This window comes from Hemitrygon akajei, chromosome 11, assembly GCF_048418815.1.
Source record: "Hemitrygon akajei chromosome 11, sHemAka1.3, whole genome shotgun sequence".
Lineage (NCBI taxonomy): Eukaryota > Metazoa > Chordata > Chondrichthyes > Myliobatiformes > Dasyatidae > Hemitrygon > Hemitrygon akajei.
In genome coordinates, this window is record NC_133134.1 from 159,133,741 (window position 1) to 159,160,420 (window position 26,680).

Genomic DNA, 26,680 nt, shown 5'->3' on the forward strand with positions numbered 1-26,680 from the left:
TAAGATAATGGCATTGTCACCTACTCACATCCTCACGCAATGAACAGTAAAGAAAGGACATTGGTGATGATTGGTAAAACTGCTGTACTGAACTTCAGATATCACATGGCAACACAGAAAGTGTTAATCTAAGGGTACAAATAAAACTAGGGTGAAAAATAGCAAGCAAAATTTGTTTTCACCATTTACCTGGAGAAGTCGAGCTGAAGGACTGAGAGCGATGCTTCCCGTCTGAGCAACTTTACATCAGTACAACAGTCGGTGCCCCATTTTATCCTTGACACTTCCTGTTCGGAAGTACCCGAGATCATACTTTGACAAGCTACTTCCTTTGCTTGCACGTCACCGCCTCTGAGTTTCCACTCCAAGCTCCGAGCAAACAACGGAAGCTGGGATCATGGAGTCTTGCTTCAGGATAGTCAGAGAATGACACAACGAAGGAACAATCCACAAGGAGAAGTTTTCATTGAGCAAAAGCACAATTTGGCTGATTCCATGTGTGTCCGGTTCTAAACACTGATTTTATTCTAATCTGTGGTTTTAGCAGGTGCTGTCTCGTACTGAAACCAGCTTGTTCTTAATTATTTTTAGTGGATTTTGGTTCTGAATGACAGCTCAAGAGCTATTTTGCTAAAACAACCAGCAGAACAGAATTTGTATAATGGATTGTCGAGACCCAATATGCAAAAAACAGACACAGCCCAGTCCATCGGGGGTTAAGCTCTCCCCACCACTACATACGGGAGTCTCAGGACCCACACCACCAGGTTCAGGAACAGATATTACCTCTCAGCCACCAGGCTTTTGAAACAGAGGGGATAACTTCACTCAGCTTCACTCACGCCCCCAAAAATGAACTAAATGAACTGTTGTATATTTAATATTTCAATAATCAGTAATCTTATGTATGCGTGTAATCTTATGTATGTATGTATGTATGTATACACACATGTACATACATACACATACTCACACACACATGTTGTTTAAGCATTCTTGTTCATTTAAATAATTAATTACGGGTTATACGTATAAATACATGAATTGCATACATCATCACGCTATCATGATACGGGTACACTTCGCCTAAAGTAAACGCAAAGTTAGTTATGCTTTTCAGAATCCCTTGTCTTCCTTTGAATTAGTTTAATGTTTTGAAGTTACAAAACATGAACTGGTCCCTCAACCTATAGATTCACTGTCAAGGCCTCTTCATCTCGTGTTGTTTATTTATTATTATTATTTTGAGTTCTTTTTCCTCTTTGTATTAGCACGGTTTGTTGCCTTTTGCACATTGGTTGTTTGTCCATCTTGTGTGGGGTTTTTCATTGATTATATTTTGTTTCATTGTACTTACCATAAATGCCTGCAAGAAAATGGATCTTAGGGAAGCAAATGGTGACATATATGTACTTTGATAATGAATTTACTTTGAACTCGTCTTTGGGGTTAGTATGTACAATTACAGAAACTGACTTCTGCCACCAGTCTTCAGATTTGAATATAAATTGTGGATTAAATCTGAAATGCAGCTCTGAACAATGGGTTACTAAGAACAGTGAAACAGTTAATTGGAAGTTGCAATGGTTAATTGGAAGGCCAGACAATGCTGATTTAAATTCATTATTTGGCTGTCAATGGTGTGGGTGCAAAGCAGCAGGTGTAAAGTTTCAATAGGTACATTTAATGTCAGAGGAAAGTATACGATATATATCCTGAAATTATTTTTCTCCACAAAAATCCACGAAAACGGAGGAGTTTGTGTGTAGTTCAAAGAAGGCATTGTGCATGAATTGTAAATAAGACCATAATATATAGGAGCAGAATTAGGCCATTTGGCCCATCGAGTCTGCTCTGCCATTTCATCATGGCTGATCCAACTTTCCTCTCAGCCGCAATCTCCTATCTTCTCCCCATATCTCTTTATACCCTGACCAATCACGAATCTATCATCCTCTGCTTAAGTATACATAAAGACTTGGCTTCTACACCTGCCTGTGGCAATGAATTCCACAGATTTACCACTCTCTGGCTAAAGAAATTCCTCCTCATCTCTGTTCTATAAAGACACCCCTCTATTCTGAGGCTTTATCCTCTGGTCTTAGACTCTCCCTCCACAGCCACTGTATCAAGCCCCTCACCATGCGATAGGTTTCAATGGGCTCATCCCTCATTCCTCTGAATTCTAGTGAATTCATATGGAATTATTGTTATACGGAGGTACCACAATTTTATGGAATACCACATAAAATGTTGAGTTGAGCAAATCGGTTGCTCCGGGTGGGGAGGGGGGGAAGATCTATATATTTCTCTCTCTCGCTCTCTCCCTTTCTCTCCCCCTCCTTCCCACTCTCTCTCCCTCCCCCCCACAAAGACTGTCATCCTATATGTGAGTGTGACTACTTTTCATATCTACCAACTGTGATTCTCCAGTAACTTCTTTCATGCAACAACAGAAATTAATGAAGGGAATTTCTAGTTTAATTTTCTTCCTTGAAGAAGGAAAATGAGACTCGGGGGGGGAGGGTCGAGTGACAGAGGCTAGAGATCCTGAGGGGTGGGGTTGAGGTTATGGCAATATTGTATCCAACAGACCGGGTTGGACAACCTGGCCAATCGCAAGAGGCCCAGTATTGCGGGGCTCTGCAAAGCTGGATTTTCACTCGAGCCTTTGACAAGACATGACCAGCGCTGAGCCACTGCACTCCCACCCATTATTTTTCATGCACGTATACTGCAGGTCAGGTTGTTCTATCCAACTCAAGTATCACTGAAATCAAACTGAAATTGTTGATATAGTGGAAGAAGGAATATGATCAGACATTAAGTGTCGAGAAAAGCAGCCATTTGGAGATTGCCCAATAATTTTCCCTCTGCATTTCCATTCATGGTTCTGGTCAAATGACTGCGTAGGTGTAAAGGTGACAGCCTGCCTTTGTCTGTGCATATGAAAGATTGCTATAAATGTCACCATTTGTCTAAGTGGCCACATTTTGTTGTCTGAAGATATCATAAAAATGCACTTCCTCGAAATAAGTGAGCTGAGTGAGATAAGCAAAAAAAAGTTAGTAAAACACTGGGGCATTAAAGGGTGCTTGGTACAAAAGTTTCTAATGGAGCCATTGTGCACAGCTGGTGTTTACTCTGGGTTTTTTTTAAACTGAAAGTGCAATCCACAACTAGAGGACTTTTGCTCCTTTCAAAAGTGTTTAAAAAGCAAAACAGAAAGCTATTAAATGAACAATGGTACTGAGCCTCATTGTTCACACTCCTCGATTGCTCATAAACACAAGGGATTCCGCAGATGCTGGAAATACTGGAGAAACTCAGCAGGTCAGGCAGCATCTTATGGAGAGGAATAAACAGTCAACATTTCAGGCCGAGTCCTTTCCTCATGACAACCTTCTTTTGAAGGTCACTCCACCTAGTCCAATTCACTGTAATGCACACAAAGTGCTGGAGGAACTCAGCAGGCCAGGCAGCATCTATGGAAAAGAGTAAACAGTCGAGTTGGCATTTTGGGCCAAGACCCTTCATCAAGACAAAAAAAAGGCAGAGTAAGAAGGTGGAGGATTAGACGAAGAGGCACCAGGTAAGAGGTGAAAGGTGAAACTGGGAGAGGGGGAGAGGTGAAGTAAAGAGCAGGGAAGTTGATTGTGAAAGAGATGAAGGGTTAGAGAAGGGGGAATCTGACAGGAGAGGACAGAAGACCATGGAAAAAAGGGAAGAAGGAAGAGCACCCAGAGGGAGGTGATGGGTAGGTAAGAGAGGAAAATGGAAACAGGAAATGGTGAGGGGTGGGGGGGGGGGTTATTACTGGAAATGTTAGGGAAGAGAAAGGTCCTAATCTAGCCAGTCTAATATATTATAATTCAAACCTGTTTAATGATTTAATCATAAACTCAAAAGATTCTACAAGTGCTGGAAGTCTAGAGTAATGCCTACAAAATGTTGGAGGAACTCTGCAGGTCAGGCAGCATCTATGGAAAGGAATGATGTTGTGGGTTGAGAGGCGATGAAAGGACCTGATGAAAATTCTGGGCCTGAGACGTCAACTGTTTATTCCTCTCTATAGATGCTGCCTGACCTGCTGAGCTCCTACAGCATTTGGTGTGTTACTCCGCAGTGCTACTGCACTGGACAGTAGACAGGTGTGATATGTTCTTTTAGTCCCGAACAACTTGAAGCTTTCAAAGTAACACATTCAAAATGATGGAAGAACTCAGCAAGTCAGGCAGCATCAATGGAGGGGAATAAATGTTAATATTTTGAGCCACGATCCTTCATCAGGATTGGAAAAGGAGGAGGAAGAACCCAGAATAAGAAAGCGGGGGGGAGGGGGTACAATGCTACAGAGAGACCACAGGACAGAGGAGCAGAATTAGGCCATTCAGCTCAACAGGTCTGTTTCACCATTCAATTGTGGCTAATTTATTTTCCCTTTCAACACCATTCTCCCTTCTCCCTGTAACCTTTGACACTCTTAATTAAGAGTGTCAACCTCCGCTTTAAATATATCCAGTGATTTGGTCTCCACAGTCATCTGTGGCAACAAATTTCAGATTCACCACCCTCCTGCTGAAGGAATTCCTCCTCATCTCTGTTCTAATGAAACATCATTGTTTTCTGAGGCGGTGCCCTCTGGTGCCAGACTCTCCCAATATTGGAAACATCCTCTGCATGTCCACTCTAATGAACAGTAGTGGGCTCCAAGGGTATCAATGGCAGATCCTCCCCACACCGGTAGTATCTGCAGCATGCGTCCCCTCAAGAAGATCAAAAATCCCTCCCATTCCGTGCTATGCCACCTTCTCGCACCTACCTTTGGTCAGGTGGTACAGAAGCATGAAGTTCCACACCACCAGGTTCAAGAACAGCCACCTCCCTTCAACCATTCAATTCTTGAACCCATCTGCACAACCCTAATCACTAACTCAGTACAGCGACATTTTGACTACTTTGCATTAAATGGGCTTTTTTCAAAGTTCAAAGTAAAGTACATATATGTCATCATACACAACCCTGAGACTCATTTTCTTGCAGCATACTCAATAAATCCATAATCGAATAACCATAATAGAATCAGTGAAAGACCGTATCAAATTGGGCATTCAAACAAAATGCAAAAGACAACAAACTACAAAAATACAAAAAGTAATAGTAATAATTAAATAAGCAATAAATAGCTGGAACATTTGTGTATAATTTGTTACTTAGCTGGTACTTTCCTATACCTTTTTAACCATTTCCATGAAACTTTGGCTAATTGGGGCAGTCACTTAATTGGGGTAAAATGTATTGGTCACAATATTTCCCAGTTCACTGGAATCCACTGTATATTAAAACAGATGGCCCAGTATCCGATTATTCATTGATACTGATGGTTCAGTGTTTGACTCACTCAGCAGTCAAGAAAGTCAGCTAATTCCAGAGTCAGGGACCAGGTCGTGGGCCGCAGTCTGGGTTTGGAGCCAGGATATGGATTCAGGACTCCAAGGGTCAGGAAGGTGGGTATGTCTGGAGCAGGATTCTTCACTACTTTAACATTCCCACATCCTGTTAACCTCACTCTCTTCTCCACTTGACAAATACAGTACTACGCAAAAGTCTTGGGCACCCTAGCTACTATATTTTATTTGTAAAGTGATAAAGTTTATCACGCTACTGTATGCACATTAGCAGACAAAATGAAAGTGTGCTTGGGTGTTAACAGGAGAGATATCAAATAATCTGAAACATGACTAAAGTCCCAAGAATGCAAAATCATTGGAGTCTTTACTCTACTGGATAAGTAAGTGCATGAATGAGGGTGCCTGGGCTCTGTAAGACAGGTTGGGAACCAGTCACTGACAAGTAGGAAAGGAGATGGAGAGTGGGGGGGGGGGGGGGGAGAAAACAAGAAAAAATGGTCTTCTTTTACACATTGGTTGTTTGTCCATCTTTGTTTGTGTAGTTTTGTTTTTGATTCTATTGTGTTTCTTTGTATCTACTGTGAAAGCCCACAAGAATTTGTGAAGTTGGATAGGTACATGGACGGGAGAGGTCTGGAGGGCTATCGTTCAGATGCAGTTCGATGGGACTGGGCAGATTAATACTCCGAAGGGTCTGTTTCTTTTAAACCGCCCAGCAATCCCCCGATTTAATCCTAGCCTAATCACAGGACAGTTTACAATGACCAAATACTCTACCCAGTAGGTTGGATGATTAGAGGAAACCGGAGCACCCAGAGGAAACCCACTCAGTCACAGAGAGAAGATATAAACTCCTCACAGGCAGCAGCAGGAATTGAACCCCGGTCACTGGTACTGGAAAAGTGTTGTGCTGACCACTACACTATCGTGCCACCCTTGTGCTGTGTTGCTGTAGTGTTCTTAAGACTCTATAGCTCTGAGAAAATGAATCTCAGGGTTGTATATGGTGATATATATGTACTTTGATAATAAATATACTTTGAGCTTTGACTTTGACATAAGATGTAAATATGGGATTAATATAGGGCACTCCTCATTTGGAGCCATTGATCACAGCATCGATGGCCTGAATGGCACCTTTCCGCACCTCTAACTTCTACGAGACACAAGAGACCGGAGGTGTTGGAATCCGGAACATCAATCCGCTGAAGGAACTCCACAGGTCAGGCATCATCATCTGATGAGGGAAGGGGACTGTAGAGGTTTCGGGACAAACTCGTAACCGGTCCGGATGCAGGGTTTCAAATAGAAATGTCAACAATTCCTTTCCCCCTGTAAGACGCTGTGTGTTGCACTGAGTCCCTCCAGCAGCCCGCTCAGTGCTACATCTCCAGGAGTTTGTCCTGATCTCACACACAATGCACAAAGAATATTGTGCCCGAGTGACAGGGAGATAGACAGCGATAGTGATGACTCAATGCAGGACCTTCCCCAGTCAAATTCCAGGGTGAAACAAAATGACTGGAAATGGTGGTTACTTAAAGTAGAGGCAACTTTCTGTGGTGAAATGCTGACTGATAAATACAACCAAATAACACCCCTCAGGTGACTTGTTTCCCCATTTATCACATCAGGAAATTGGCAGCCGTCTGTTTCTGTGTGATAACATTTATTTTGGTGAGTCTAAAGTTTGGGGCCGTAAATACAAGTGAAACAGGAGAAACTTCCTTATCCCTAGATAGAACACACACTGAATAGCTCCGGCACATTACACAGATGTATTTAAGGAAAACTAAATAAAACACACGAGGTGGGGGGTGTGGGAAGGACGATGGCTCATGCTGTGCACAATTACCAACACAAACCTCTGGGGCTGAGCAGAATAGCTGCAACATTGTAGAACTCATCATGAGAAATGGAAGTCACTGAGTTCACAAAGCACCTAATGCACAAGAACTCCCATGTAATAGTAGGTAAAGCAGGTCTTAAAATCAGCAGTACACATGGGGATAGAGGTACAAGAGCCTCAGCATCCACAGCTCAAGGCTTAACAGCAACAGTATCAGGTTCTTCTGCTACTGGAGGGAGGGGGCTCAATTGAGTGAGTAAGCCCCCCAATTATTATAGTATTATACCACCCCAGTGTTGGTGGTGGGATGGAGATATATCTCTACCCAAGGAGGTGTAAGGCACTCCTTCCCTCTGCTGGCCTGCTGGTCACCCTTGGTCGAGGGGTAATAACTGTTCCTGAAACTGGTGCTGTGGGTCCTGAGGCTCCTGTACCTTCTGCCTGATGGCAGCAGCAAGAAGAGAGCATGGCCTGGGTGGTGGGTGGGGGGGTCCCTGACGATGGACGCTGCTTTCCTGCGACAGCATTTCATGTAGTTATTCTCAATGATTGGGGTGGCTCTACCACGGTGGACTGGACCACATCCACTACTTTTTGTAGGATTTTCCATTCGAGTGCATTGGTGTTTCCATACCAGGCGGTGATGCAGCCAGTCAACATATTCTGCTCTACTCATCTATAGAAGTTTGTCAAAGTTTCAGACGTCATGCCGAATCTCCGCAAATTCTTAAGGAAGTAGAGGCGTTGCTGTGCTTTTTTCATAATTGTAATTAAGCAATTTTTTCCCAAGAAAGGACATAATTAGATCCAAAAAAAATTATTAGTGCGAAGTGATTAAAGTGGATGTAATGACACTAAACTGTAGAGATTAGGGTTGAAGAAGCGAATGGTTGAACAGAAGTAGCTGAAGTGTCACACTTCTGGACTGTTTGTTGTCACATGTTTGTAATGTACTGTTCCACTGCTGCAAAAAGCTAATTTTCATGGCACTTATACCCTGGGAGTGTCTGCCCATGATAATAAACCTGACCTTGCTGTAATTAGAATCATGCTTCCCAACTCAGCACCTGGCATTGGGACCAAAGGGGGCAAAATCCTTAAAATAAAGATTAGTTTTCTTTGTCACATGTACATTGAAACATCAAAACATACAGTGAAATCTGTCATTTGCGCCATTGACCAACACAGACAGAGGATTTGTCACGCGTCCAGCACCAGCATAGCACATCCACAATTTACAAACCCATGTGCCTTTTGAATGTGAGAAGGGAGAAGGCACGAACTCCTTACAGACAGCAGCGGGGATTGGACCACAACCTTCCAGTCACTGGTGTTGTAAAGCATTATGCCAACCCCGACTGTGACTGTGCCACCCCGTTGCTGAATATTCTTGAATCCTCTCCGCAAAAATGTCACTTTCAGAGATAGAGTTTCATGGATATTAACTGTTCCTTTCTGAGAATCTGGGTTATCATCATTATGCGCCATGTCGTATGACGTGGGCAATCGTGGTCTTTCCATGACCAGGATAGTTACTGGCAACTTTTTCTACAGAATTGGGCTGCCATCGCCTTCTCTGGGCAGTGTCTTTACACGACAGGAGACCCCAGCAATTATCAAGACTTTTCAAAGATTGTCTGCCTGGCGTCGGTGGTTGCATTAACCAGAATTAGGTACGGTCAGCATTTTTTGTCCATTTCTAACTGAGAGAGTTATGGTCGTCAGGCTTCCTGAGCTTTATTTAGGAAGGACTAGGACTAGGCCCATGTCCTTCCGGCCCTTCGAGCCATGCTACCCCAGCACTGACAAACCTGATTAATAAAGGGACAGTTTACAATGACCATTAGACTGTGGGAGCAAACCCACTCATTTCATGTTGAGGACGTACGGATACTCCTTACAGGACGACGCCAGAATGGCACTCTGAGTTTCGGAATGCTCCGAGGTGTAACAGTGTTGCTCAAACTGTTTTGTTATGGTGGCTGCTGCAGCCCTTCTGGTGAAAGAACTCTAAAAGTGTGGACGGGGAGGAAGTTCCTAAATTCAGACCCAGTGTGAATTAGATCTATTTCATACAACGTAAAAATGTACACCACAATACAAGCCCTTCGACCCACAATTTTGTACCAATCTTTATAACCTACTCCAAGTTCAGTCTAACTCTTCCCTCCCACATGGACCTCCATTCCTTCATCCATGTGCCTATCTAAGAATTTGTAAAATGTCCTTAATGCATCTGCCTCTACCAGCACCCCTGCAGTACATTCCACACATCCACCACTCTGTGTGTTAAAAATCTACCTCTTTCTACCAATCACCATAAAATTATGCCCCTCATATTAGCTATTTCTGCCCTGGGAAGAAAAGCTTTAGCTGTCCACTCCATCTATGCCTCTTATCATTTTATACACTTAGATCAAGTCACCTCTCATCCCCCTTCACCCCAAAGAGAAGACCTCGAGCTCATTCGAGCTTTCCTCATAAGACACGCTCTCTAATCCAAGCATGATCCTGGTAAATCTCCTTTGCACTCTCTCTAAAGCTTCCATTAACTTCCTATAATGATATGACCAGAACCGAACACAATATTCTACCGCTGCAACATTAGCTTGTGGCTCTTAAATTTAATCCCCCACTGAATGAAGGGCAACACACTGAATCGCTTATGTGCAACCTTAAGGGATCTATGGATGTGGAACCCAACATCCCTCTATTCCTCCACACTGCTAAGAATCCTACCATTAACCTTGTTTTTGCCTTCAAGCTCAACCTTCCAAAGTGTATCACTTTATACTTCTCTAGACTGAACTGCATTTGCCACTTCTCAGCCCAGCTCTGCACCCTGTCAATGTCCTTGCTTTTTCAATCTTTTTATTAATATCAACATGATAAGATTAATACATAGTTATTGGGATTACAAAATTACAAAATTAAAATGAACATAAAAGGATACACAAGCAATAAGTACAATATAGTTAAGTCTTCCCAAATCATGAATGATACAACTATCATATGAACTAAACAACAACAAAAAAAAGGTATATCATGTTGAAAAAAACAGAAAAGAGAAAAAGAGAAAAAAAAATTATTGCCCTAAGAAAAACTAATCTAACAAACTAACCACTAACTAATAAAGAGAAAAAAAGAAAAAAAGGGAAGGAAAAAAAATGGGCTGGTTATAGTATCTATAAAAAGACAAGGAATCATCAGTGTCCCCAACTCCGATCCTCTCAACATACATTTAATCAAAACCGGAAAAACAAATGGGATTGGAACAGGGTCGAATTACATCATGTGAAAATATTGAATAAATGGCCTCCAAGTCTTTTCAAATTTAATAGAAGGGTCATATATGACACTTCTAATTTTTTCTAAATTTAGACATAACATAGTTTGAGAAAACCAATGAAATATGGTAGGGGGTTTAATTTCTTTCCAATTCAACAAAATAGATCTTCTAGCCATTAATGTAAGGAATGCAATTATCCAACAAGCAGAAGAAGATAAATGAATTGACTCTATCATTGGTAAACCAAAGGTTGCAGTAATAGGCTGAGGTTGTAAATCAATGTTCAATACCATGGAAATAATATCGAAAATGTCTTTCCAATATTTTTTCAAAAGCGGATATGACCAAAACATATGAGTTAAAGAAGCTATCTCAGAATGACATCTGTCACATATAGGATTTATATGGGAATAAAAACGAGCCAATTTATCCTTGGACATATGAGCCCTGTGCACTACTTTAAACTGTATCAATGACTGTTTAGCATATATAGAGGATAAATTAACTAATTGCAGAATTTTATCCCAATTCTCAATAAGGATAGTAAGGTTAAGTTCTATTTCCCAATAACTTTTAATCTTGTAAAAGGCCTCTGAACGTATTTTCATAATTATATTGTGAACATTTGATATTACACCTTTCTGAAAAGGATGTAGTTCTAACAATTTCTCCAAAATACCCGAAGAAACAAGATTTGGAAAGGTAGGAAGTACAGTGTTTAAAAAATTCCTAATCTGTAAATATCTAAAAAAAAAATGAGACCTAGGCAAATTATATTTATTAGATAATTGTTCAAAAGACATAAAACAATTATCCAGAAATAAATCAGAAAATCGTAGTATACCTTTAGTCTTCCAAGCTGAATAAGCTTGGTCCATAATAGAGGGATGAAAAAAGAAATTGGATACAATAGGAATTGCTAATACAAACTGATTCAACCCAAAAAATTTCCGAAATTGAAACCAGATACGTAAAGTGTGTTTAACTATCGGATTGTCAATTCGTTTATGCAATTTAGAAAGAGCAAAGGAAAGAGAAGTCCCTAAAATAGAACCCAGTGAAAATCCTTGTACAGATTTAGTTTCCAGATTTATCCAATGAGGGCAAGGAGATAAATCCAAATCCCTTAACAAACAATTCAAATATCGAATATTAATTGCCCAATAATAAAATCTAAAATTAGGCAATGCCAATCCACCTTCCTTCTTTGACTTCTGTAAATATCTTTTACCTAATCTAGGATTTTTATTCTGCCATATATATGAGGAAATTTTTGAATCAACATTGTCAAAAAGGATTTTGGAATAAAAATTGGTACCACTTGAAATATATATAAGAACTTGGGTAAAATAATCATCTTAATAGCATTAATCCACCCTATCAGAGATAAAGACAATGGTGACCATTTAGTAAACAAACATTTAATCTGAGCAATTAAGGGTAAAAAATTAACCTTGAATAACTCCTTATGATTTTTTGTAATTTTAATCCCTAAGTATATAAAAAAGTCATTAACTAATTTAAAAGGTAAATTTCCATAAATTGGAACCTGTCTATTTAAGGGGAATAATTCACTCTTATTAAGATTCAATTTATACCTGGAAAAATTACTAAACTGAGCCAATAATGATATAACTGCAGGAATGGATTGCTCAGGATCAGAAATGTATAATAACAAATCATCTGCATATAATGATAACTTATGTATATCTATCCCGCGAGTAATGCCAAAAATGTTAGGTGATTCTCTAATAGCAATTGCCAAAGGTTCCAGAGCAATATCAAATAATAATGGACTAAGAGGACAGCCTTGCCTGGTATCCCGAAATAAATGAAAAAAGTAAAAACCGAGGCTACTGGAGTATGATATATCAATTTAATCCAGGATATAAATGTCGGACAAAAATTAAACTTCTCAAGCACAGTAAATAAATATGGCCATTCAACTCTATCAAATGCTTTCTCTGCATCTAATGAAATGACACATTCTGAGGTACTGTGTGAAGGAGTATAAACAATATTCAATAATCTCCTAATATTGAAAAAAGAATAGCGATTTTTAATAAAAGCAGTTTGATCCTCTGAGATAATTTGAGGTAATACCTTCTCCAGCCTGGTCGCCAATAACTTAGAAAAGATCTTGGAATCTACATTCAATAGAGATATTGGTCTATAGGATGCACAGTCAGTAGGGTCTTTATCTTTTTTCAATATTAAAGAAATGGAAGCTCTATAAAAAGATTGTGGTAGTTTACCTAGTCTAATTGCTTCTTCAAAAACCCTGCATAACCAAGGAGAAAGAGTAGAGGAAAAAAACTTTAAAAATTCCACTGTATACCCATCTGGACCTGGTGCTTTCCTAGAATTCATAGAGGAAATAATGCCTTTAATTTCTGCATCCATAATAGGAGTTTCTAATATTAAAAGTTCTTCAGATGATAATTTTGGAAAATTCAATTTCCCTAAAAAAATCATGCATGGCATTATGATCATGAGGAAATTCAGAATGATACAGGGAGGTATAAAAATCTTTAAAAGATTTGTTTATCTCATCATGATTAACTGTCAGTTCACCATTCTGTTGGCGAATCTTAATAATTTGACGCTTAACCGAAGCATTCTTCAATTGGTTGGCTAACAGTTTACCCGATTTATCACTATGTATATAAAAATCACTTCTGGTTTTCATTAATTGATTTTCAATCGAAGATGTAAGTAATAAACTGTGTTCCATTTGAAGCTCAACCCTTTATTTGTAAAGCTCCTTACTAGGAGCAATCGAATATTTCTTGTCAATTTCTTTAATCTTATCAACCAATAAAAGAGTTTCCTTCTTAATATGTTTTCTCAAACCAACAGAATAGGAGATAATCTGTCCACGTATATATGCTTTAAAAGTGTCCCAAAGTGTTCCGCAGGAGATTTCATCCGGGGAATTAGTTGAAAAGAAGAAATCAATCTGTTCTTTCATAAATTTAATGAAATCCGGATTTTGTAGTAAGGTAGAATCAAATTGCCATTGCTTAATACTAGAAGCTGTGTCCATTAATTTAATAGAAAGTTTCATTGGAGCATGATCAGAGATGGCTATAACGTCATAATTACAACCAATTACAGATGGAATAAAATGAGAGTCAATGAAAAAGTAGTCAATTCTTGAGTAAGAATGATAAACATGTGAGAAAAATGAAAATTCTTTGTCCTTAGGATGTAGAAATCTCCAAATATCGAAAATTCCAGTATCAGTCAAAAAAAATTGATATAAGTGGCCGACTTATTTGGTAAAGTCTGAATGGATATAGATCTATCCAGCAAAGAATTTAAACAACAATTGAAGTCACCACCCATTATTAACATATATTCATTTAGATTAGGTAGAGAAGTAAACAAAGACCTAAAGAAATCAGGATAATCCATGTTTGGAGCGTAAACATTAACCATAGCAACCTTCTTATTAAAAAGTAACCCAGTAATTAACAAAAATCTACCATTTGGATCCGAAATAATATTGTGTTGAACAAATGTAATAGAGGAGTCAATTAAAATTGGAACTCCTTTTACTTTGGCATTCGAATTCGAATGGTACTGTTGACCCCTCTAAAACCTAAAAAAATGTTGATTGTCCTCTTTCCTCACATGAGTTTCTTGTGCAAAAATAATATGCGCTTTCAGTCTTTGGAATACTGTCAATGTCCTGATGTAACCTACAGTAATCTTCTACATGATCTACGACACCACCAATCTTCATGACATCTTCAAACTTACTAGCCCACCCTTCCACTTCCTTATCCAAGTAATTTATAAAAATCACAAAGTGCAGAGGTCCCTGACAGATCCGAGGAATGCCACTGATTGCTGACCTCCAGTGAGAATACACTCCACCTACTGCCACCCTCCGCCTTCTGTGGGCAAGCCAATTCTGAATTCATGCAGCTAAATTTCCCTGGATCCCATGCCTCCTATTTTATTTTATTTAGCAATACAGCACGCCCCTTCAAGCCACACCACCCCGCCAAAACCTGACAAACCCAATGAACCCTAACCTAATCACAGGACAATTTACAATCCCCAATTAACTGACCTGGTATGTCTTTGGACTGTGGGAGGAAACCAGAGCACCCAAAGGAAACCCACACAGTCCACAGGGAGGACATGCAGAGACTCCTTATAGAATGGTGCCAGAATTGAAAAGTAACTAAGATGTACAAAAAAGCTGGATGAACTCAGTAGGTCGGGCAGCATCCGTTGAAAGAAGCAGTCAACGTTTTGGGTCGAAACCCTTCGTCAGGACTAAAGAAGGAGGGGGCAGGGGCCCTATAAAGAAGGTGGGGAGAGGGTGGAAAACCAATCCGAGGAAAGATCAAGGGGTGGGGGAGGGGAAGCAGGGAGGGGATAGGCAGGAGAGGTGAAGAAGGAATCTAAGGGGAAAGCACAATGGGTAGTAGAAGAAGGCAGAGTCATAAGAGGTGATAGGAAGCTAGAAGAGGAGACAGAGTAGAGGTGGGATGGGGAAGGGAGAGGGAGGGAATTACCGGAAGCTGCAGAATTCGATCTTCATACCAAGGGGCTGGAGACTACCCAGGCGGTATATGAGATGTTGTTCCTCCAACTGAAGTTTGGCCTCATCATGGCAGTAGAGGAGGCCGTGTATGGACATATCCAAATGGGAATGAGAGGGAGAGCTGAAGTGAATGGCAACTGGGAGATCCTGTCTGTTGTGGTGAACGAGCGGTCCCCCAATCTGCGTCGGGTCTCGCTGATGTAGAGGAGGCCGCACCGGGAGCACCGGATGCAATAGATTACCCCAACAGACTCACAAGTGAAGTGTTGCCTCACCTGGAAGGACTGCTTGGGGCCCTGAATGGTGGTAAGAGATGAGGTGTAGGGACAGGTGTAGCACTTACACTTGCAGGGATAAGTGCCAGGTGGGAGATCTATGGGGAGGGACATGTGGACCAGGCAGTTGTGGAGGCAGTTGAAAAGTAATTATACTCCCTGCTTTGAATGAAAGAGAACTCACCTTATGCCTGGCTCCCAGAACCACACTATTTATATAGACTCAGTGGCCACTTTATTAGGTACACCTGTACACCAGCTCGTTAATGAAAATATCTAATCAGCCAATCATGTGGCAGCAACTCAATGCATAAAATCATGGAGACATGGTCAAGAGGTTCAGCTGTTGTTCAGACCAAACATCAGAGCGGGGAAGAAATGTGATCCAAGTGACTTTGACCTCAGAATGATTACTTGTGCCAGATGGGATGGCATAAGTATCGCAGAAACTGCCGATATCCTGGGATTTTCATGCACAAAAGTTTCTAGAGTTCACAGAAAATAGTGCAAAAAAAGACAAAAAATCCAGGGAGTGGCAGTTCTGCAGGTAAAAAATCCTTGTTAATGGGAGAGGTCATGGGAGAATGGCCAGACTAGTTCAAGGTTCAAAAGAAATATATTATCAAAGTTATAAAAATACATAAAGTGTCAAATATAACCCAGAGATTCATTTTCTTCTGGGCATACTCAATAAATCCATAACACAATCAATGAAAGACCGCATCAATTAGTCGTTCAACCAGTGTGCAAAAGCCAACAAACTGTGCAAACACAACAAGAAAGAAATAATAAGTAAATAAGCAATAAATATCAAGAGTTCAGCTGACAGGAAAGCAAGCAGCAACTCAATTAAACGCATATTACAACAGTGGTGTGCAGAAGAGTGTCTCTGAACACACAACGCTTCGATCCTTTAAGAGGACGGGCTACTGCAGCAGAAGACCATGAACGTCTACTCAGTGGCCACTTCATTCAGTACAGGAGGTAACGAATAAAGTAACTGAGTGTAAGCAAACAGGAAATTAGAAGCCCAAGCCCACTTCCTAACATTCCACGAAAGAACTTGAAGGAATTTAAAATGGTCACACATGCCATGAAAAATAACAAGTCAATAATTCCATAATCACATAAGCAACTCCAAAAGGAAGCCTGAAAAGTGCGGGGGAGAGGAAAAGAAGGACGTGAGATGGAAGGATGCAAGAGAGGAATAAATGGCAAGAGAGGTTTTTTTTTGGGTCAGTAGGCCGATTGGGTGCTGTAATGCCTCGTGCACACAAAACAAGCATTCATATCTCACCAGCTATTTTCCACGTTCCCACAATTACAGGTCACTATCCCCCAGAGAGATTGATGGGAGTGAGCACGGCCTTGGTTCCTGGCGCAGGCTGTTGATGTAATACAAGTCTTTGTTTCAGTTTAGACTTGCAAAAAAAAACATTATCCAATTAGGAAGGCTGACCCATATTCCTGCTTCCTCTGAAATATTTGCACTGACTGACGACCAGTTGGACCAATAATTCATTTTCCTCTTGTATTTAATGAATATACAGTAAATTCCAAAAACACTAGGCTCTTAACAGCTCTGAAATCTCTGATGACTTTTTGAGTGCCCATGTTTGCCACTGTATTTGATAATCAGATTTATTATTATAATCATTCCCTACCCATACATTAATACTACCTAAGAAAATATTAAGTATTTCATTGTAAAAGTTGGCAGTTTAAACGGTTCGGCAAGGATTGGATGGGCCAAAGGGCCTGTTTCTGTGCTGTACTTTTCTATGACTCTAAAGTTTAGATCATTCTTCCATGAAGTGCTGCCTTATCAGGTTTGAGGAGATTTGGGATGTCACCAAAGGCTCCAGCAAATTTCTACAGATTTACCAGGGAGAACATTCTGACTGGTTGCATCACCACCTGGTATGGAGTCTCCAGTGTACAGGATCGAGAAAAAACTACAGATGGGTTGTTAACTCAGTCAGCTCCATCACGGGCACAGCCCCCTCCGCCAACGAGCTTGGAGTTCATTTCTGGCACTCCTCTGTAAGGAGGAGTCCCTCTGTATCCTCCTCGTGGATTACATGAGTTTTTCCTGGGTGGTCCTGTTTCCTCCCACAGTCCAGAGACACACGGTTGGTCATTGTAAATTGTCCTGTGATTAGGATAGGGTTAAGTTGGCTTTGTCTCAGTTGCTGGGGCCCTGTGGCTTGAAAGGTCCAAAGAACCTACTCCATGTTGTATCATTAAAAAGGTAAATAATTGAATAAACACGAATTCTTTACTCTTCTCCTCAGGAGTATAGCTTGTGCAGTGAACACCAGTTTGCTGCATTAATTTGAATCTCACTAGTTTCTAGACAGGATTCATAGTGATTTCCACACCCACTGTATTTACAATAGGACCACGAGTCTCTTTCCAACCCCACCCCACCCCCCCAACTTTTCTAACCCAACACGAGAGTATGTGAAGGAATTCTATACTGGTCTCAAGGGCATGCCTATGGGGAGGGAACTGTTTTCCAGCAATACATTCCTATCCCTGCCCCACGCGACTAATCCTCCCCTTCAAACACATACCTCAGTTTTTGCTTCTGAAGCTTCCATTGCAACTCAGATAGTCTCCAGTTTTCTCATCTATTTCAAAAATAGTCCTTATTCATTATGTACATATATACAACACTAAAAGGCTTCAGCACATGTAAAGTAATTCTGTAAACGAAGATGCCTTCAAAAATAGTGAAATGAGAAGTTCCTAAATATCAAAAAAATACCATAAAGAACAGTAAACAGTAAAAAAATTAAATCAAATTAATATTTAGTGTCATCACCCTTTGCCTTTAAAACTGCATCAATTCTTGTAGTTACACTGTTGTGCAGTTTTATAGGAAAATCGGCTGGTAGGTTGTTCCAAGCATCTTGGAGAATTTGCCACAGTTCTTCTGCAGACTTTGGCCGTCTCACTTGCTTCTGCCTTTCCAGGTAATCCCAGACAGCCTCGATGATGTTGGGATCAGGGCCCTGTGGAGGCTATACCATCCGTTGCAGAACTCCTCGTCCTTTGTTTCACTGAAGATAGTCCTTTATGACCTTGGCCACTGTCCTGCTGCAGAACGAAGTCGCATGATGGATGAGAACCTGGTTGTAATTCAGCATTGAGGATTCCATTAATTCTGACCAAATCACCTGATTCTGAGGAACGCTGCCCAAACCTGCAGGGATCTACACCGTGCTTCACTGTCGGCTGCAGACACTCATCCCACGTAGCACTCAAGTCAAGTCAAGTTTATTGTAATTTAACTAGATACATGTATATAATGTATATAACCATATATAGAAATGAGACAATGTTTCTTTGAACCAGGGCGTAAAGCACAGTAGTACACATAACACACAATAACTTACGAAGGTAAGAATAAAACCTATAGATGAATCACACATAAATAACAAACTAAAGTGTACTCATATTAAATATTGTAAGGTATGGAACAGAATAACCAGTGACACTTCAAATACGATGCGGCTGAGAGTTTAGAAGCCTAATGGCCTGGGGTTAGAAACTGTTTCTCATTCTAACCGTTCTTGATTTTATGTATTGTAGTCTCCTGCCTGATGGTAGAAAGTCAAAGAGGATGCTGGTTGGGTGGGTGGGATTCTCAACAATACTAAGGGCCCTGTGTACACAGCACTCATGATAAATGTCCCCAATGGATGGTAGGGAGACCACTATGATCTTCTCCGCTGATCTCATCGTCCTTTGTAGAAAATTTTGGTCCAATACTCAACAGCTCCCATACCAGAAGGAGATGTAACTTGTTATGCCGATGCTCTCAATGGCGCTCCTGTAAATCACAATTAAGACGGGATAGGGCAGACTTGCTTGCCTCAATCTCCTTAGGAAGTGGAGGCACTGCTGTGCCTTCTTGTTCAGGGAGGTGATATTAAGGGACCAGATGAGGTCATCCGTGTGCCTTCTCCCTTCTCACATTCAAAAGATGTGAACTCACTGGAACTTGATGCACTTAACTCTCGCTATGGAGGAGCCATGAATTCGCAGAGGGGGATGGTTCGTCTGCACCTTCCTTAAGTCCACAGTGATTTCCTTTGTCTTCCCCATGTTCAGGCTTAGGTTGTTCTTCTCACACCAACCCACCAGCCACTCCACTTCCTCTCTATACTCTGTCTCGTCATTGTTCTCGGTAAAGCCAACCACTGTTGTGTCATCCAGCTCTTTTACGGACAAACTGCCTCCTGTTTGAACCAACAGTTTAAAATTTTGCCCCACCTGTCCAGAGCACTTACAGCCACTGTTCAGCACCCCATTCCTTCTGCTTGTGCGTGTAGGTAAGTCTCTTGGCTTAGTTTTCCTTTTTGGCAGCAATTCTCTCAGCAGCATAACTGTTAGCATGATGATATTACAGCTCAGGGCATCAAAGTTCAGAGTTCAATCCCAGCATCCTCTGTAAAGAGTTTGTATGACCTCATCATGGGATGTATGGGTGTCCTCCAGGAGCTCTGGTTTCCTCCCACAGTCCAAAGACACAGGTCAATTGGTCATTGTAAATTGTCTTGTGATTAGGCTGGGGTTAAATCAGTGAGTTGCTGCATGACACAACTCTAAGGACCTATCCCTCGTTGTATCTCTAAATAAATGAATAAATATAAAATACGGTACTATGCAAAAGTCTTAGGCACCCCAGATTTTTATATAAATTTTCTGAGGATGTGCTGTTACCTGCTTCTGGCACCATCATAGCATGCCCACAACTTTCTAACCCTAACCTGTACGTCTTTGGACTGTGGGAGGAAACCCACATGGTTATGGGAAGAACGCAGAAACTCCTTACAGACTGCAGCAGGAATCGAACCCCTGTCAATGATCACTGGCACTGTAAAACACTACGGGAATACAGTACTGTTAGCACAATTTTGACACTCATATGATCCAATCTTCTGCTCTCTGAGGGACTTTCCCACCAGACTCATCCCCTGGATGTCTGCTAGTGGAAGAACCTCAACTGTAGTCCTTCCCCTTTTCAGTTTTACCTTCCTTTTTAGAAACACAAGAGATCTTGCAGATGCTGGAAATCCAGAGCAATAGACACAAAATGCTAGAGGAACTCTGCAGGTTAGGCACCATCTACAGTGGGGAATAAACAGCCCACACTTCTTTTTTTTATTAAACAAAATATACTTTATTCAAAATAAAATTATATACAATAACCATTCAAAGACTTTCAATTCTTTACAGTTGGTACCATTACTGTCTTTACATTTTCAAAGTTCAAAAGTTTTGCCACCCACGTGGCACTTAGTTCTTTCATATTTACATTCAGGGGGTATACCCCCTACCCCACTACCCCTCAACTCCTACGGGAGAAGAACCCCAGACTGTGGTCCTTCCCCACCGGGCCCTTGCGGTGGCTGCACCAAGTTTGAGTGCGTCGCTCAGCACGTACTCCTGCAGCCGAGAATGTGCCAGTCGGCAGCATTCCCCCACGGACATCTCCACGTGCTGGTAGACCATCAAGTTTCGGGCCGACCAAAGAGCGTCTTTCACCGAGTTGATGATCTGCCAGCAGCACCGGGTGTTGGTCTCAGTGTGCATCCCCGGGAACAGCCCGCAGATCAGAGTGTCCTCTATTACGCAGCTGCTGGGGATGAACCTCGACACTGCCCCTTCCATCCTCCTCCACACCTTCTCCACGAACCCACAGTGTGCAAAGAGGTGGGTCACCGACTCCTCTTCTCTGCAGTTCTCCCGTGGGCAGAGGGGTGTGGAGACGACATACCGGGCGTACAGGAGGGATCGGACTGGGAGGGCCCCTCTCACCGCCAGCCAGGCGAGGTCTTGGTGCCTGTTGGTGAGGTCTGGCGATGAGGCATTTTGCCAGATGAACTGGACAGTCTGCACTGGGAACCACCCCACTGTGTCCATCTCATCCTTCTCCTGCAGTGCCTGCAGGACCTTACGTGCTGACCACTGCCTGATGGCCCTGTGGTCAAAGGCGTTGATCTGAAAGAACTTCTCTACGAAGGACAGGTATGGCAGCAACGACCAGCTGACAGGGGTGTTGCGCGGGAAAGGGGCCAGACCCATCCTTCGTAGCCAGGGCGACAGGTAGAACCTGGGCACATAGTGGTCCTTGGTGCCCACGTACCTGGGATCCATACACAACCTGATGCAGCCACACACGAAGCTGGCCATCAGGGTGAGGGTGACATTGGGGACGTTTTTGCCCCCATTGTCCAGGGACTTGTGCATGGTGGTCCATCTGACCCGCTCCATCTTGGATCCCCAGACGAATCTGAAGATGGCTCGGGTGATTTCCGAGCTGAAGGAGCGGGGGACTGGCCACACCTGCGCCAAGTACAGCAGCCCTGAGAGCACCTCACACCTGATGACCAGGTTCTTGCCCGCTATCGATAGGGAGCGCCCTCCCCACAGCCCCAGTTTCTGTTTCACCTTCGCAGTCCGCTCCTGCCAGTTCTTGGTACATGCCTCGGTCCCTCCGAACCAGATCCCCAACACCTTCACGTGATCAGACCTGATGGTGAAGGGGACGCTGGATCGGTCGGGCCAGTTGCCAAAGAGCATGGCTTCGCTCTTCGTGCGGTTGACCCTGGCCCCCGACGCCTGCTCGAACTGTTCGCAGATGCTGATCAGCCTGCAAACTGACCTCAGATCAGAGCAGAAGACGGTGATGTCGTCCATGTACAGGGAGGTTTTGACTTGGGTCCCTCCACTGCCTGGCAGCGTCACCCCTCTTATGCCCTCATCCCTCCTGATGGCTTCGGCAAAGGGTTCTATGCAGCACACGAACAAGACAGGGGAGAGAGGGCAGCCCTGCCTGACTCCAGACCTGATGGGGAAGCTGCCTGTTTCCCACCCGTTGACCTGGACTGCGCTACAGATGTCCGTGTAGAGCAGTTTGATCCAATTCCGGATTCCCTCCCCAAATCCCATTTTGGAGAGTACATCCGCCATGTACGTGTGCGATATCCTGTCGAAGGCTTTCTCCTGGTCCCAACTGACCAGGCAGGCGTCCACCCCTCTGTCCTGCACGTAGGTGATGGTGTCCCTCAGCAGTGCGAGGCTGTCTGAGATCTTCCTGCCCGGTACAGCACAGGTTTGGTCCGGATGGATCACCTGCTCCAGTGCAGACTTGACCCTGTTGGCGATAGCCTTGGACAGGATCTTGTAATCCACATTCAGGAGTGAGATGGGCCTCCAATTTCTAATGTCTTCCCTCTCCCCCTTCTGCTTGTAGATGAGGGTGAAGATGCCCTTCCTCATGGATTCGGACATGCTGCCTGCCAGGAGCGTAGCGTTGTACACTTCCAGCAGGTCGGGGCCCATCCGGTTCCACAGAGCCGAATACAACTCGACCGGTAAGCCGTCGCTTCCGGGAGTCTTACCCGACTCAAAGGAACGGATGGAGCCAGTCAGCTTGTCCAGGGTCAGTGGCTGCTCCAGACTCTCCCGCTTGCCGTCGTCTAGGACCTGCATGATAGACGACAGGAAGTTGCGGGAGGCTGTGGAGTCTGTGGCCTTTTCTCCGTACAGACCGGCATAGAAGGACCTGCAGATCCTCAGTATGTCTGTCTGCGAGGACGTGACTGAGCCGTCCTCTTCCTTAAGGTTGTGGATCACAGAGCTCCCCCTGTGCACCTTCTGGATGAAGAATCGTGAGCACGTCTCGTCCTGCTCCACGGTTCGGACCCTCGATCGGAAGATGATCTTGGAGGACTCGGTGACAAAGTGCTGGGCCTGCCGGCCCCTCACCTCCCGCAGTTCCTCCCTGACATCCACCCCCCTCGACTGCAGAAGGAGGAGTTGCTGCAACTCTGTCTGGAGTTTACGCAGTTCCCTCTGCCCCTGCCTTGCTCTCTGGATGCCCTTGTGGATGAAGAACCTCTTGATGTTCTCCTTGGTGGCTTCCCACCAGTGAACAGGGGAATCAAAAAAGGCTTTCAAGGTTCTCCAGCCTGTGTACTCCTTCTCTAGTTCCTCGATGTTCTCTGGGGTCAGCAGCTTGACATTCAGCTTCCACGTCCCCCTCCCTGCCTTCCGGTCCTCCCGTAGGTGGCAGGTGGCTCGCAGAAGGCAGTGGTCAGAGAAGAACCGGACCGGCGTGATATCGGTGGTTCTGACCGTGAGGGGCTCTGACGGGAAGAGGAAGTCGATCTGGGAACGGGCTGAGCCGTCCGATCGTGTCCAGGTGGCTTTGCGGCTGAGCTCCACCTGTGGGGTCGCCAAGGCGTCGCGCAGCTTGGCCGTCTGTACCGTGTCCATCAGGAGTCCGGAGGTACTGTCCAGCCTGCCGGATCGTCCAGCCGCAGCGATGGTGGAGTTGCAGTCTCCGGCCAGAACGACCAGCCGGGCCGTCACCAGCAGCGGTGGGAGCCGCTCGCTCCGCATGGGGGAGGCGGACACGTTGATCAGCCGGAGCGGAGTGCCCCGGTATTTGACGTCTGCTACCAGGAGGCGCCCGGCGACCACCTCTTTGACTCGGGTGATTGAGGAGTTGCCTCCCCGTAGCAGAATCCCCAGGCCGGAAGCGCGACAGTCGTTGTCCCCCGACCACACCGACAAACCCCGGGTCCACCAACGCGACCACCTCCGGTAGTTGTGGAGGTGTGACAGTCCACACTCCCAGAGGAAGGTCACGTCAGCCTTTACCGAGTCCAAGTACTGGAGCGTGCTGAGGCATCGCCCACTACTCTTCAGACTGCGCACATTGACAGATGCCAGTGAAATGTCCGCCATTAAAGTTCTTTATTTTAACAGCACACTGTCCTTACCTTTGCAGACCTGAGCCTTCATGCCCACGGCCTCTGTGAAGTCCTTCACCTTCTGTGGGCTCAGGAACTGCAGGTTATTCTCCCCTGGGTGTGGCAGTTCTCCACTGGGGGCTTGGAGTCTCCCAGGCCTGCTGCCCCTTCAGGCTGCCAGGCGCCATACATGGCTCCGCTCCCAGGTTCCCGGAGCTGGGGGTCTCTGGTGGTCTCCGCCTCCTGTGCTTGTCCTTGGGGGGGTGGCCAGCAGACTTTCCCCACTCTCTCTCCTCCTCTCCGCCGGCTCTGTCTGCCACTTCGTCTACTGGGGCTGCTGCTGGCCTCCCCCAACTCCTTCCTCGTCTGAAGTGGGCAGGTTGCTGCAGGCTGCGTGATCCCCTGTCCTTCTCTTCATGTGCACCTTCCGTTCCGCCCTCTGTCGTTTGGCCGGAGCTTTTTGGGCCTTCTTTCGTTTGCCCACAACGCTCCAGCCTTCTTCCCCCTCGGCTCTCCCCTCCTCCATGGACTCCTCCTCCTTTTCCTGTGGAGGGTCCTGCAGGGTCTGCGAGGGGGAGGGGACCCTCGGGGTGGCTGCGCCTTCACCTTTGCTGGCGTCTTCTGTCACCTCTGCAGGGGTGGCGGGTACATCCGATCCTGCCGGGGCCCTTCCAGTGCCAGCACCTCCCCCAGTCGCCTGAGCATAGGTGCCAGCACGTTTCGGACAGGCCCTGTACCGGTGGTCGGTGTCTCCGCAGAGGTTGCAGGACTTGGTCTGCGTGCAGTCCTTGGTGAGGTGGCCCTCCACCTTGCAGTTCTTGCAGATTATCGCTCTGCACTGGGCTGCGACATGCCCCACCTTGCCGCAGTTGCGGCACACCCTGGGCTGCCCGGCATAGACCAGGTAGCCTCGGTTCCCTCCGATGGTGAAGACCGAGGGTGGGTGGACGACGCAGCCGTTGGAGTCCACTCTCAGCTTCACCTTCACCTGCCGTTTGCTTGTCCAGCACCCCAGGCTGTCCTCCACGTCCAGACAAGCTCCTTCGCTCTCCACGTACCGAGCGAGGAATGTAAGGACGTCGGCCACTGGCACGTACGGGTTGAACATGTGCACGGTGGCAGTCCGTTCCTGCTGGGCGGCAGCGAAGAGGGGCTGTGCTTGCAGCAACAACAGCGGTGCCTCTCTCCCCTTCTCCTGGAACAGCTGGAGCAACTTCTGCCACCCTGCAGGTCGTCAGAAGGTGACATCGAAGAACCCAGCAAAGTCCTGGACGCAGTAGATGTCGTCGATCGTGAATCCGCAACAGTCCATCAGGACCTTCTGGATGAAGGTCACTCTCGTAAATCCATTGCCCTCGCCCTGGCGTCGCACTGTCAGCCGGACAGTGTTCTTGATGCCCGGGCCTCGGGCCGATGCGCTGTTGTCTTCAGCCATCCTCTTCACCACTGTCGTCGTTGTTGCTGGTATGGGGTGTTAGATTGGGAGCCAATCAGCATTAGGATCCACCCCTGCGTCAGCGCAAAACCTTCTCCGCCTTCCGATCGTCGTGTGTCCCAAGGGAACTCCACTTGATCTTAGCCAAAAGGCCGAGTAGCCAACACTTCAGGCCACAACCCTTCATCAGGTCTTGGATTGAAATGTCGACCACTTATTCCTCTCTGTCGATGCTGCATCATGCTGCGTTCCTCCAACACGTTGTGTGTTACTTGACTATCTCACCTGCTCCTCCCTCCCAATCCAAATTTCCAAAGAATAGCTGGGGCTGGGCAGAGAAGTGACAAGCATACTACAGTATCTTATCCGCTGCTTTAGGCGATTACATCAGAATGCAAAATACAGCCAGGCGGACAATCAGCACTGAGGTTAATTTGATTTTCCCACAGCATTGTTTTGTTGATCATACCCTAAAGGCAAGCGAGGACAATCATTTCCATCTTTGAAATATGTAACAAATAAAATCTTGAACTGAATTCTCCTGTTCAGTGTTCAACATGAAGAATTGTTCACTTTTAAGTACCTCTTGGCCAACATGCCAATCATCATGACTGGAAAAGAAAAAGACTGCCCCATCACTCAGGGTTCACAGTTCTAACTGACCACAAACTCACAAACTTGTCGTGCCAAAGTAACTGAACCCAGCAGTCAGCAAAGACGGGTTTGACCCATAGATCCACCAAACGCTGATCGGTAGCATGGGTAATTAGATCTGGAGCAACACACACATACACACCAAATGCTGGAGGAGTTCAGCAGGTCACACAGCGTCTATGGAGAACAAACAGGCGAAGTTTCGGGCCTAGAAGGGTCCTGGCTCCAAACGTCAACTGCTTGTGCTTTGTTGGGGATGGCAAAAGAGCTCGTTTTGCTGTTGTTGTCACTGCTCGTGTTGTTCTGCTGAACATTGTGGGAGTGCAGTGTTAGTGCCAGAATAGGAAGCAACACAGTAGCCTAGTGGTCAGCACAACGCTTTACAGCAGCAGTGACCAGGGTTCAATTCCCGCTGCCGCCTGTAAGGGGTTTGCG

General features: G+C 44.6%; 1 protein-coding gene across 3 annotated transcripts in view; it reads right to left on the reverse strand.

The window, feature by feature from the left end:
* The window catches only part of LOC140736173 (protein phosphatase 1 regulatory inhibitor subunit 16B-like), a 223,878-nt gene that overhangs the window by 187,064 nt on the left and 10,134 nt on the right, over positions 1–26,680 (reverse strand). Inside the window, exon 2 of one of the 3 annotated variants that reach the window (XM_073062042.1) lies at positions 16,683–16,770. The exons of 1 other annotated variant lie outside the window; for it this stretch is intronic. The gene's annotated coding sequence lies outside the window, so the exon portion shown is untranslated. Of the gene's footprint in view, positions 1–189; positions 273–16,682; positions 16,771–26,680 lie in introns of those variants that run through there. One more of the 3 variants, XM_073062041.1, reaches the window with a different exon arrangement.